The sequence below is a fragment of the Nomascus leucogenys genome, chromosome 11, assembly GCF_006542625.1.
Source record: "Nomascus leucogenys isolate Asia chromosome 11, Asia_NLE_v1, whole genome shotgun sequence".
In the NCBI taxonomy this organism is placed as follows: Eukaryota; Metazoa; Chordata; class Mammalia; order Primates; family Hylobatidae; genus Nomascus; species Nomascus leucogenys.
In genome coordinates this window covers 85,916,090-85,930,832 of record NC_044391.1, presented here as the reverse complement: position 1 = coordinate 85,930,832, position 14,743 = coordinate 85,916,090, and the positions used below count along the sequence as shown (strand labels likewise).

Here is a 14,743-nt window from a genome sequence, read left to right as displayed (position 1 = left end):
CTGACCTCGTGATCCACCCACCTCAACCTCCCAAAGTGCTGGGATTACAGGCATGAGCCACTGCACACGGCTGGGGCTGTGCCATTCTAGAAAGAGAAACTGTATGAATATAGTTACAAAATGGATGGGTTCATAGCTACTTAAAGAAAATAGTAATTAGATTAAGAAGTGCCCATGCTTATATTTTTGCCACCTAATTCTGGCCTCACTGTGTATCATTTTTCAGGAGGGATAAGATTGGAGGAAAGGGGAACAATAAGCAAATGTTCTCAACACTCTAAGTAGAGAATGATTGATGATGGAGGGGAGTACCAGGGCAGATTGTGGAGCTAATGGATTGAAAATATTTGGATTCAAAACCTGAGACAATTAGCATCTTGCATTTAGCAAGTAGCAAGCAGCACTGAGAGGTCCCCTTTTCCACTATTAGTGGATTTACTAGCTCTCCTTAGAAGGCTCACTGCCACTCAAAAAAATACATTGCATAGATTTTTAAAAACCAATTTCAGTTAAACTTGAAGAGAAAAACAGTATTCTAATCCATGAGGATTTCACTTATTCTAAAACCACAATACACATACGCACATACACACACACACACACACACACACGAACCCATTATTACACTTTTTTCTAGAAAACGTGGTTTTTATTTGGCTTTATTTTGGCTCCAGCTCTCTTTAGGGTCCCCTACAGACTCCAACTGTAGGACTATATTATTTAGTTGTCTTGTTATACCAGAAGAGCATTGGAAGAGAGAGCAAGCCAGGAGCTTGCAGAGAGTCTGCTTTATGCTCAGCTTTCCTCACTATCCCCCCTGGTCCCACCTTCCTGTCAATCATGAGATAACTAGAATATTGGAGATAACTGGCAGAACTTAAAATCGAACCCAAATTTTTAAACTCCAAACATAATGCTCTTTCTGGGAAACATTCGGAGTGACACAAAAGTAAATATTGCAAATATAACATGTCCGTATTAAGCGTAAAGAAAGTCAATTTTATGGATTGAATTGTGTCCATCACAAAAAGATAAAATTTGAGTCCTAACCTCCGGTATCTAAGAATGTGACCATATTTTGAGATAGATCATTATAGAGGTAATCAAGTTAAAATGAGCTCTGCAGAGTACATCTTAAACCAGTATGACTTGTGTCCTCATAAACAGGTGCAGTTTGGACACAGAGACTGACACACAGGCAGAATACCACGTGAAGACTGGAGTTTTGCATAGAGAAGCCAAGGAGCTACCAGAAGCTAGGAGAATGGCCTGGAACAGACCTTTCCTTAGTGCCTTCAGAGAGAGCATGGCGCTGCCAACATCTTGATCTCAGACTTCCAGCATCCTGAATTGTGAGACAAATTTCTGCTGTTTAAACCATATAATTTGTGATACTTTGCTATGGCAACTGTCACAGCCATTACAAGCATCTAACCCTTTTTTAATCTTTTAAGAACTTTTTTGCTTTCATCTACTTTGTTCATTCTGGTTATTCCATATTTTACTTCAAGATTTAGTCTTCTGTCAATAAAGCAATAACTTCAGATCAATTAAAATAAAAAATTAATAATGCCCAAACACTACTTTTCCAATATCGTGAGATAATTTTTGAGATATTAATTTGTATTTGTTTTCCTTCTACTTTCTTATTACAGAAATGTAGCCAGAATTTTTCTATTTTCTTGTCTCAAGTAAATGGGTGGCGTGGGAATTTAGAACTTATAAAACACAAGGCAACTAAAGACCCGTCTCTAACACTCATTTGTGGTAGTCTCACCTCACTGAGAATACTATGTTTGGGGAAGCATAAGAAAAAGAGAGAGGGCATAGATTTCCTACAAGATGAGGATAATAAAGTTGTGCAGATTAGCAGGATTCTTATCTCCTTGAAGAACCCTTGAGAAGGATAAAATCTCAGAATTGATTTTATTGTGCACCTACACGGGTGAGGTAAAACCCAGACATATAGGTTTCCAGCCTTATCAAGATATCCATGTGTGATAGACAGAAATCTACAGAGGTCCCAGCAGATTCCTGTTCTCTGGTCATATAATTCAACGCTAATCAATTTTTTAAATTTTTATGAATACATAATAGTTGTACATATTAATGGGGTACATGTAAAATTCTGATACAAGCATACAAAGTTTAATAACCAAATATCTATCACCTAAAAAATTTATTACTTCTTTGTGTTATGAACATTCCAATTCCGCTCTTCTAGTTATTTTGAAATATATAATAAATTATTGTGAATTATAGTTCCTCTTTTGTGCTACTGAACAGTAGATATTATTCCTTCTATCTAATTATCCAACTCTCTCATTATTCCTACTATTCTTCCTCATCTTTGATAACTATCATTTTACTCTCTATGTCCATGAGATAAATTTTTTTAGGTCCCACACATGAGTGAAGACATACAATATTTGTCTTTCTGTGTCTGGCTTACTTCACTCGATATAATGTCTCCCACTTCCATCTATTGTGCTGCAAATGACAGAATTTCATTCTTTTTTAATGTATGAATAATTCCACTCATTATTATAAGTGCTATATTTTATTTATCCAGCCATTCATTCATTGATGGGCACTTAGGTTAATTCCATATTTTGGCTATTGTGAATAGTGCTGTAATAAACATGGGAGGGCAGATTTAGTTTTGATATATCAGTCTCTTTTGAATATATACCCAGTAGTGGAATTTCTGGATCATGTGGTAGATCTATTTTTAGTTTTTTTGAGGAATTTTCATACTGTTCTTCATAGTGGCTGTACTCATTTATATTTCCACCAACAGTGTATGAATTATGGTATTCATTTCCTCACATCCTTGCCAGCATGTATTTTTGCCTGTCTTTTTTATAAAAGTAATTTTAACTGGGGCAAGATGGTATCTCATTGTTGTATTGATTTGAATTTTTCTGATGATTAGTCATGTTGAGTATTTTTTACATACACGTTTTGCCATTTTTATGTTTTTTGAGAAAAGTCTATTCAGATTTTTTTGCACATTTTAAATTGGATGATGATGATGATGATGATGACTTTGCTATTGAATTTTTTGCATTCCTTAAATATTCTGGTTATGAATCCCTTGTGAAATGGGTGGTTTGCAAATATGTTCTCCCATTCTATGGGTTGTGTCTTTACTTTGTTGATTGTTTTCTTTCTTGTGCAGAACCTTTTTAGTTTGATGTAATCCCATTTGTATACTTTGCTTTTGTTGCATGTACTTTTCTGTTAATATCCAAAAAAAATCATTGCTCAGGTCAAGGCATAGAGCTTTGTCCCTATGCTCTTTTCTAGTAGTTCTAAAGTTTCAGATCTTGTGTTTAAGTCTTTCATTCATCTTCCGTTGATTTTTGTAAGTGATGTGTGATAAGAGGCTAATTTTATTCTTCTTCATGTGGCTATCCAGTTGTCTCAACAATATTCATTGAAGAGGCTTTCCTTTACCCACTGTATATTCTTGGAATCTTTATCAAAAAATAGTTGTTGTCTTAGTCCGTTCTCAAGCTGCTATGAAGAAATCCCCGATATTGGGTAATTTGTGAAGGAAAGAGTTATTTTGTTTGCTTGTTTGGTTTTAAGATGGAGTTCTCCAGGCTGGAGTGCAATGACGTGAACTCGGCTCACTGCAACCTCCGCCTCCCAGGTTCAATTGATTCTCCTGCCTCGGCCTCCCAAGTAGCTAAGATTACAGGTGCACACCACCATGCCTGGTTAATTTTTGTATTTTTAATAGAGATGGGGTTTCACCATGTTGGCCAGGCTGGTCTCAAACTCTTGACCTCAGATAATCCACCTGCCTTGGCCTCCCAAAGTGCTAGGATTATAGGCATGAGCCACCGCACCTGGCAGGAAAGAGGTTTTATTGACTCACAGTTCTGCATTGCTGGGAAATCCTCAGGAAACCTACAATTATGGCAGAAGGCAAAGGAGAAGCAGACACACTCTTCACAGGGCAACAGGATGGAGAGAGTGCAAGCATTGGAAATGCCAGATGCTTATAAAACCATGAGATCTCATGAGACTCACTATCACAGGGAAAGCATGGGGGAACAACCCCCATGAACCAATTACCTCTACCTCGTCCCACCCTTGACATATGGGGATTATGGGGATTATAAGATGAGGTTTAGAATGGGGATACAGCCAAACCATATCACTTGGATTTATTTCTGCCTTCTCTATTGTGTTCCATTGGTCTGTATGTCTGTTTTCATGCCAGTATCATGTTCTGATTATTATAACTTTGCAGTGTATCTCAAAATAAGGTATTGTGATTCCTCCAGCTTTGTTCTTTTTGGTCAAGATTACTTTGGCTATTTGGGGACTTTCATGTTTCCATATACATTTTAGAATATTTTTTCTATTTATGCAATGACTGTTACTGGTATTTTGTATTTTGATAGAGATTGTATTGGATCTGTAAATTTATTTGGGTAGTATTGTCATTTTAACAATGTTAATTCTTCCAGACCACATGCATGGAATATCTTTTGATGTTTTCATGCCCTTTAATATCTTTTATCAGTGTGTTACAGTTTTCCTAGAAGTATACATCTTTCTCTTCCTTGCTTAAATTGATTCTTAGGTATTATAATTGTAGATATTGTAATTGAGACTGCACTCTTGATTTACTTTTCAGATTGTTTACTGTTAGCATATGTAAATGCTACTAACTTTTGTATATTGATTTTGTGCCCTGTGACTCTACTGAATTTTTTTATCAGTACTAAGAGGTTTTTGGTGGAGTCTTTAGGTTTTTCTAACTATGAGATCATATTGTCTGTAAACAATGCTAATTTGAATTACTCCTTTCCATTTTGGATGCACAAATCTTTCTCTTGCCTAAAGTGCTCTGGCCAAGGACTTCCAGTACTATGTTGAATAAATGTGGTGAAAGTGGGCATCCTGGTCTTGTTCCAAAGGAAAAGGCCTTTGATTTTTCCCCATTCAGTACAATGCTAACTGTGAGTTTGTTATACATGATGTTTATTATTTTGAGACTTGTCCTTTCTATAACCAGAGTGATGACAGTTTTTATCATGAAGGGATGTTGAATTTTATCAAATGCTTTTTCTGCATCTATTGAGGTGATCATATTTTTTGTTAGTGGTTCTGTTAATATGAAGTATTGCATTTATTGATTTGCATATGTTGAACCATCCTTTCATTCTTGGGTTAAATCCCACTTGGTTATGATGAATAATCTTTTCAATGTATTGTTGAATTCTGTTTGCTAGTGTTTTTTTTTTTTTGAAGACTTTTACATTTATGTGCATCATTGATACTAGCCTGCAGTTTTCTTTTTATGATGTGTCCTTGTCTAATTTTGGTATCAAGGTAAAGTGGGGCTGGTAGGGTGAGTTTAGAAGTATTTCCTCCTCTGCAAATTTCAGAGTTTGGGTAGAATTGGTATTAGTCATCCTTTAAATGACTTTAAATTCATCCTTTAAATTCATCCTTTAAATTCAGAACTGAAGGCATCAGGTCTTGGGCTTTTCATTGATGGTAGGCTTTTTGTTATGACTTTGATCTCATTGCTTGTTACTGATTTATTGAGGTTTTCTACATCTTCATGGTTCAATCTTCATAGGTTATATGTATCCTAGAATTTACCTATATGTCTTCTAGGTTTTCCAGTATGTTGGCATAATAATCTCTAATGAACCTTTGTATTTCTGTTGTTTCAGTTACTATGTCCCTTCGTTTTTTATTTTAGTTATTTGAGTCTTTCCTCTTTTTTTCTTCATCTAGATAAAGCTTTGTCAATTTTGTTTATCTTTTCATAAAATCTACTTTTTGTCTCATTGATCTTCTATATTTTTTAGTCCTAATTTTATTTATTTCTGCTCTGATCTTTATTGTTTCTTTCCTTCTACTAATTTGTGGTTTAATTTTTTTTTTTTTTTTTTTTTTTTTTTTTTTTTTTTTTTTTTTTTTTTTTTTTTTTTTTTTTTTTTTTTTTTTTTTTTTTTTTGTTTTAATTTTTTTCTTGTTTCATTGGTCATTGAGGAGCATGTTGTTTAATTTTCATGTTTTTATGAAGTTCCAGAAGTTCCCCTTGTTTTTGATATCTAGTTTTTTCCACTGTGCTCAGAAAATATCTTTGATATGATTTCTGCTTTTTTGAATGTGTTGAGACTTGTTTTGTAGCCTAAGATGTGGTCTGCTCTGAAGAATGTTTCATGTACTGATGAAAAGAGTGTAAACCTTGTAGCAGTTGTGTGAAATATTCTGTAAATATCAGTTAGATGTATTAGGTCTAGTGTATAGCTTACCTCTGATGTTTATTTGTTGATTTTCTGTCTGGATGATCTGTCCATTACTAAGAGTAAGCTCTTAAATTCCCCACTATAATTATATTGCAGTGTATCTCTCCCTGTAAATCTATTAATGTTTGCTCTATGTTCTTAGAAGCTCTGGTCTGGTGTGCATACATATTAATAATTGTTATATGCTCTTGCTGAATTAAACTTTTTATCATTATATAGTTACCTTCTTCATTTCTTTGTACATCTGATTTTTAGTCTGTTTTATCTGACTAGTACAGCAATTCCTGCTTTTTTTAGGTTTTCAGTTGAATGAAATATATTTTTCATCCTTTTATTTTCAGTCAATGTCTGTTTGTAGGTGAAGTGTGTTTCTTGTAGGCAGCATATAGTTGGGTCTTGTCTGTATCCATTCAGCTTATTTATGCCTTTTAATTGGAGAATTGCACTCACTTACATTCTGTTCATTGTTTATAAGTAAACTATTGCCATTATATTGTCTGTATTCTGGTTTTGTAATTCCTCTCTTCCTTTCTTTTGTAATTAAAAAATTTTCTCTAGTAGTATGTTTTAAATTGCTGCTTTTTATTTTTGTAAATCTATTATAAATCTTTGTATTGTGGTCCTACCATGAGGATTAGCATAAACATTGCATGGATATAACAAACTATTTTACAGAGATAAAAACTTAAATTACAAAGAAAACAAATAGAAACAAAAAATATTTTAAAAGTTTACACTTTAACACCACCCACTCTCATTCTGACTTTTTGTGTCGTCTTTTTGTCCTTGACTTTGGAGAGTCTGAATATTATACACTTTGGGGTAGTATTATTTGGGTTAAATATCTTGGTTGTCATCTACCCTTCCTTTACCTGGATATTTCTTTCTTTCTCATGTTTTGGAAAGTTTTCTGTTATTACCTCTCTGGATAAGCTTTCTATGCATTGCTTTTGCTCAACTCGCTCTTGAATATTAGTAATTATTAGATTTGAATGTTCATGGTAATTTTTTATATCTCGTAGGCAATCTTCATTCCTTTTCATTATGTTTTTCTTTTCTGACTGTATTTTCAAAAAGCCTGTTTTCCAATTCACTAATTCTTTCCTTTCCTCGATTCTTTCTGCTGTTGAGAGCCTCTAATACAATTTTTAGTCATAAAATATACTTCTATTTTCAAGATTTTTGTAAAATTTAAAAAAATATTTTAATGTCTTTGTTAATTTTTCATGATAAATTTGTGAATTGATATTCTGTGTTATCTAGGAGGTCACTGAGTTTCCTTAAAACTGCAGTTTTGGATTATTGGTCAGAGAGCTCACATACTGCCATCTCATCAGAATCATCACTGGTTCCTGACATTTTCCATTTGGGGATATCATGGTTCTCTATTTTCCCTCTCTGTTTTTTTATGTAATGTACATCTATACCTTTGTATTGAATGATTAGATATTGATTACAGTCTTCTCTGTCTTGCTTGTTTTGATGTCTACTGAATATATTTGTTTAAAAATTCTTTACTGCTGGGTGCTTGCTGCTTCCTTTTAAGCTCTAGATTGTGCCTTAACTCCAGGTTCACTTCGCCTATAGTAAAGGTTTGGAGTGATGCCATTTCCAAATGACAAAGGCTCCAAAGGGGATATCCTTGCAATGTGGGAAAACAGGGTAGGGGTTTGTGTCCAGGAGACCTGTGGAACAAACCTCCTACAGTGTGTGTTGCTGAAAAGCCACTCTGATTTGCCTTTGGCTGAGTCACAGGGCATAATTTCCAGGGCAGGGAATAGTAGTGCTGCTTCCTCTGTTTTCCTCAAGAATATATATATATAATTTTTTGCTTCAGGCATTTGCATTGCTTCCTGTAATTAAGGCAGGGGCAATATCCTGCCAGAGAACCCAAGATGGTGTGGAAACTCATTGTCCACTTCTATCTCACCTTCTCCAACAAGAAACCATGAGTTGGGAGCAAATCTTCATGCATTGGTGACAGGCTGAATGGGGAGAGGGGAATCACAGATATGGAAGTCTAATTTCATTACCATCTGTTGAGTTTCTCATTCTTTTTTTTTTTTTTTTTAATTACACTTTAAGCTTCGGGGTACATGTGCAAAACATGCAGGTTTGTTACATAGGTATACACGTGCCATGGTGGCTTGCTGCACCCATCAACCCCATCATCTACATTAGGTATTTCTCCTAATGTTATCCTTCCCTTACCCCCCACCCCCGACAAGCCCCAGTGTGTGATGTTCTCCTCCCTCTGTTCATGGGTCCTCATTGTTCAACTCCCATTCATGAGTGAGAACATGTGGTGTTTGGTTTTCTGTTCTTGTAATAGTTTGCTGAGAATGATAGTTTCCAGCATCATCTATGTCCCCGCAAAGGATATGAATGTATCCTCTTTTATGACTGCATAGTATTCCACAGTGTATATGGACCACATTTGCTTTATCCAATCTATCATTGATGGGCATTTGTGTTGGTTGCCAAGTCTTTGTTATTGTGAACAGTGCTGCAATAAACATATTTGTGCATGTGTCTTTATAGTAGAATGATTTATAATCCTTTGGGTATATACCCAGTAATGGGATTGCTGGGTCAAATGATATTTCTGTTTCTTGATCCTTGAGGAATCACCACACTGTCTTCCACAATGGTTGAATTTACACTCCCACCAACAGTGGAAAAGCGTTCCTATTTCTCCACATCCTCTCCAGTGTCTGTTGTTTATGATTGTCATTTTAACTGGCATGAGATGGTATCTCACTGTGGTTTTGATTTGCGTTTCTCTAATGACCAGTGATGATGAGCCTTTTTTTTCACGTTTGCTGGCTGCATGGATGTCTTCTTTTGAGAAGTGTCTTTTCATATCCTTTGCCCACTTTTTGATGGGGTTGTTTGTTTTTTTTTTCTTGTAAATCTGTTACATTCTTTGTAGATCCTAGATATTACTCTTTTGTCAGATGGATAGATTGCAAACTTTTTCTCCCATTCTGTAGGTTGCCTGTTCACTCTGACGATAGTTTCTTTTCCTGTGCAGAAGCTCTTTAGTTTAATCATATCCCATTTGTCAATTTTGGCTTTTGTTGTCACTGCTTTTGGCCTAGGCAATACGATTCAGGATTTTTCTCAATTTTCTGTAGTCCTGGGAACTGTCTCATCTTCGTATTTTAGTTCTGGTATATTGCTGGTGATAATATTGGTACTGCATAATTGTTTTAGGTTTTCTGTGTGGAGGAGTAAACTAGCTTGCTTCTTCACCATTGTGGAACTGAAGCCCTCCAAAGAAGTTTGTGGTATTTTGTTATGGCATCAATTAGAAACCAGTAAACCATTCTGCAAGGGTGGCACAGAGGTGGAGTAGACACTACTCCAGGCACAAAGTGCCCTGGAAAAAAGAGCCATCATCGATGACTGCAACAGACTGGAAATTGGATGTTAATTTACTATTTGGGGAGCATAACCTGACCTTCCAAAATTTTTGTGCAAACTCAAGAATTCGAGGAGGGCTACAGTAAGTTCTGTGATTAAGCTGGACTTAATTTTAAACAAGGAAATATCATTTGTGTGCCTGAGTTTAATTATTCAGATATATTTCCACTTCCCGAGGATAAACTATATATTATATTTTCCAGTATATTTCATCCTCTGTGCTAATATTTCATATGCACAATATGTTTATATTTGGGTCATATGCTCTACAAGCCTCAGCTTGTTCCATCACCCTCATTTCATTAGGTCTTCCAAGGTCTTTCAGAATAATACTCTATGCTCCAAACATCACCAATATATAAACCTTGTTTTGCTGGTATTTGTTAAATAAATTTAACTAATATATTATTACTACCTATGGTATTAAACAAGTCCTTCTAGTTCTTTCATATAACTGCGTTTAATAATATCATTCATCATAATAACAAAATAATTCATCTCTTGTGTATATCATGAAACTTAAACTCAAATACTTAAGTTTGCCTAGGATGCTACCTTTAATAAAATGCAAGGCAAGAATTCAAATTCATGTCTGCTTATCTCCTATTATAAGATATAGCTACTTACTCAAGCATCAGTTGGTAAGTAACCGTTTAACAAGTAAATCCTATTGAAAAAATCACTGTAGACTGCCTAATGCGTTACCCTTCCCTGTGGTCTTTTTATTTCAACAAAGCATAAGTCCTTGAATCAAAGGAATGAAAATTCAAGAATATAAAAATTAATCTAAGGAGTTGAACAGAAGTTGGCCAGCAGTAGTACCATCCAAGCATTATTCCAGCTCTGATATCATGCTAAGTAAAAATTGCATCTAGTGAAATGGATTTGAATTCATTTTTTGGCATCTTCTTCCCCCAAGCCAATAATGCTGCTTATGACTTGCATTCATATTGTTGTTACTACACCGCCTACCATCATGTTTTCTCTACCACTTCCTCTTATTTATGCACCGTTAACTAGCTAGACTTTATGCATAAGCAGAAGGAAGGTCAATCTAGGTGTGGATCTCAGCATCTCAGTGAGAGAATGTTACATAATGGTCTGTCCCTCAAGCATCGGCCTTTGGATTAAGGCTTGTCTTAATGCTCTATGATACTTGATGTGTGCCTTAATTATCATAGTTATTTTCCTAAAATAAGTAACAACAATGAAATATTTATTATTTCAAGCTAACACTAATGCCTGATTTAAAACATATTAGTATTCTTAACTAACTTAAAATTGTAACTTTAGTAAACTTCATTAACAACAGAGCAACTCCTGCTTTTAGTGTGACTCATGGTTGAATAAAAGCTGCCACTTGGCATGAAAAGGTGTACGATTAGAAGTTACTATGATGTTTCTTTAAAAACTGGAGCGACATTAGAAATAATTCTTATTGTCAAAGGGCTAACTTCTTCAAAATCTGAACTTTTAACTTTAAAGCAATATAAAGTTTGTTAGAAAAAAAGGAAAATAAAAGAATGCATTGCAAAAGTGCAAGTGAAATAGAGCTTTACAAGAACAAAGCTGAGAAATATAGCATTTCTAGTTTCCTCAATAATTAGGTAACTCTGCTCTTGAACTTGACATGATGTGAAAAAAAGTTTCTCTTGAGTTGAGTATTTTGATTGTTAACCTGAGTAAGTTTATTATTGTAGTATTTCTTTATTTCCAAAGCTGTTTAGGGCATCTCCTAGGAAGAGTGTATTTTATACAGCCTTGGTTCAGCATAGCTACAAAAATCAAGGGCCCTCTGATGATCAGAATGTGTCCTTTGAATGACATTAGTTCTCAGCTGGTAATTTTCCTATAAAACTTTTAGCAGTGTGAAATCCTCAGAGAATTGTGAGATAAATCATTAGATATTGGGACCATTACTTCTTTATGGAATATTTGAAGCTAAACTTCATTCCTGAATAGCCTCCATCAGAGCAGTTAAAGAAATATTAGACTAGGATGTTCTAAATTTTTCTGTATCTACAATATATCAATTTTTAAAGATGGAATTTTGAGAAATGTATATCTAACCTACCTCTTTAATCTCAAAAATTTTATACTTGCAAAAGTTAGGGGATTGCCACTCTACAATTTTAAGCTTCTACTAGCATAGAATTGCCTTATTTTGTCTTCTAGATTATATTATCTTTAAAAGCAATTACTCAAAACTTTATTAATGTTAGCATTAAAACTTAATTAAGGCAGCCGTTTAAATATTGCTTACCTCAGGAAATATACCCAGATGGCTGAGCTAAAAACCTACATGTCCTCCTTGATTTCTGTCTTTAACTAATCTTCTTGCTTCTATTTTTTTGTCCCTTGTTACTCATACTCCAGAAACCAGAATGGTTTTTTAAAAGTTCCAACCAAAGCATGTTACTTCCAAGTTAAATTCATCAAATGAGTTTTGTTTGTATTTAAATATTATCCAAAACACTTTACCTTAACTTTCAGAGCCCTACACAATTTGCCATTACCTCCCTTTCCAACCTCATGTTATAACACTGGCCCTGGTCTTTGCATTGGTTAAGTTAGACTCCACTTTGGTGTGTTCCTGAAGACCCCCAAATTAGTTTGAAATTTAAGACCTTTGGATTTGCTGAGCCTCATGCCTACTATGTCCTTGCCAGAGCTCCTAGCATGGTTACATTCCACTGTCACTAAGGTCCTGGTTTATGTCTCACTTTCTCAGAGACACCTCCTCTTCCTTGCCCTCCCAATATTAACTGGTCATGATTCTTTATCATAGTACCTCATTTATTTTTCTCATTATCTTATTTCTCTTTGTTTATTCATTCATTTATTTGACCAATCATTCATTCATTCATTCATCTTACTTTTCAGGTTCTTCTTTAGATATAGGTACCAGAAAAGTAGAAAACTACCTTTAAAGTTCACAACTACATCCTTGATGCCAAAAGTATTTTCTGGTACACAGTAGGCACTGAATAAATATTTGTTGATGGAATAAGCAAATGAATGAATAGCTGAGGGGCAGTAGTTACAAGTAACATTTACAGGCAAATTATTAAAACTGCATTCTCTAAAAAAATTTTGAAGCTTTTTTTATAAGAAACTTTATGTAATATTATACCTCAAAAGCCAAAGATGAACCTTTTTTGTCTGGCAAATTAAAAAATCAATTTGAACTAAAGAACTAATGACACTTTTTGTAAGCCAGAATAGAAATAAATCCTGTCCCTAAAGCAAAATTATACATATATATATATAAAATATGAAATATAAAACTTCCATTACATTTTCAGAAATGATTAAAGATGGAAGGTAAAATGTAGATTAAGATGTAAAATAGCTTTAATTCAAATAAGAATTGATCTTCCTGTTCTTTGCCATGTAAGACAATATTGTACATAGTACATTCTCTCTTTGTCTCCCTCTTCTCCCTCTTTCTAAATCTAGGTAGAGAACTATGGTCACATAGTGATAATTACTCTTGGCTTGCCTTTTCTTTAGCATATAATCTTTTACTGTATAATATCATTTTAGGATAAACATTAAGAGGAGTTAAAATGATGTCGGTCTTTTCAGAAATAAACATATATTTTAGATATTTAAACAATAACGATTTTTAACATAATACACTGTGATCACCAATGCAAATTTGTAGTAAATTTGGAAATGGTCGATCTCTATATTATCAATACTCCGCAATCTTGAGCATCCTGATTAAGGTAATTCCATTGTTCAGATGATTAAAACTCACAATTCGTTAGTTTGAATAAAACTCACAATTTGTTAGTCTGAATATAAGCTTAGTAGTTCCTTTTTACCTGTGAGCAGAAGACAAATTAACCTTTTAACAGTTAACCTTATTATCCATGTGTAAACATTTCTATGGGCATAATACATCACAGGTAGTGACTTAGGTGCTTAGAAAGCCTATTAACTCTATACCAATAGAGAACCACTTAATGAACTGCAGCAATAACAATCCAAGGGGTTCCCTTGTGGACTGAAGAGCTTTGCTGCCCTAGATGTCTAAACACTACTCAGGAGAAATTTAGACACTTGGAAAAATGCATGCCATGGAAACTGTACCTATATAAGCAATGCAAAGTCAAGACTTAAGGTACTTTTTCCAGAACATTCAAAGTCAAAGAAAAGTATTTACAAAATATTTTAAAATAATTGAGAGAAGCATAATTTTATGAACTTTTTGAGAGAGAGGTTGTTCTGTGATATTTATTTCTGTAGTGCATTGCAGTATGTATCACACAGTAGGTTCTCAATAAACATTTGTTGAATAGGTGGATCATGTGAATAAATACATAAATTATTTATTTGTTTTTAAAATCCAAATGTATTTAATCTTTTTTCAAACAAGATGCTAATAAGGATGTAATAACTTTTTGGGCACTATATATTTAATTTTTTAATCAGTAAGACAACTCATATGTTATAAATAATGTTTTCATTTAATTTTATTTCACTTTTCCTAAAAATGATTTGTGGAAGGTTCTTTTAATGAAAAATAATTTTAAAAATATTATAATTATAATTATATTATAATAAGCAATGTATGTTTTCAAAAACTTTACAGAAATAATTTGCATACTAATTTTAATAACAGTGTTTCAAATTATAATCCTAACCATAAAGAGCTTATTCCTCAAAAAAGTTGCTTTTCCACAAAAAAAGCAAAATTATTTTAGTTTGTTTTTCCTTTGTAAAATCTTTTTCATTCAAGTGATTCTTTTAGTTCTTGAGGTTAGACTTGATAAACAAAGCCAAGTTCATACTGTTGCTTTACTTGGAATGTTATTTTTCTGTGTAATTTTATTTCAGAATTCCCTAGTGTGTGTTATTCTAGACAGAAGAGTTCTAATACAGTTGCCTTTCACATATAACTTTTCTATTCCTTTGATAATTTAATGTGTTATTCTCTCTTGCTAATTTTAAAATGACTTTTTAAAAAAACCTTCTGGAAGCATTTATTGATTCAATAATTAGAACTATGTGAAAAATCTATTGTA

General features: G+C 33.8%; 1 long non-coding RNA gene across 1 annotated transcript in view; it reads left to right on the top strand.

The window, feature by feature from the left end:
- LOC105740511 overlaps nucleotides 1-1,552 on the top strand; it is a 114,481-nt gene extending 112,929 nt beyond the window's left edge. The window contains exon 4 of the long non-coding RNA XR_001116548.2: nucleotides 1,168-1,552. This is a non-coding gene — a long non-coding RNA (uncharacterized LOC105740511). The remainder of the gene's footprint in view (nucleotides 1-1,167) is intronic.
- Nucleotides 1,553-14,743: the final 13,191 nt, after the last annotated feature.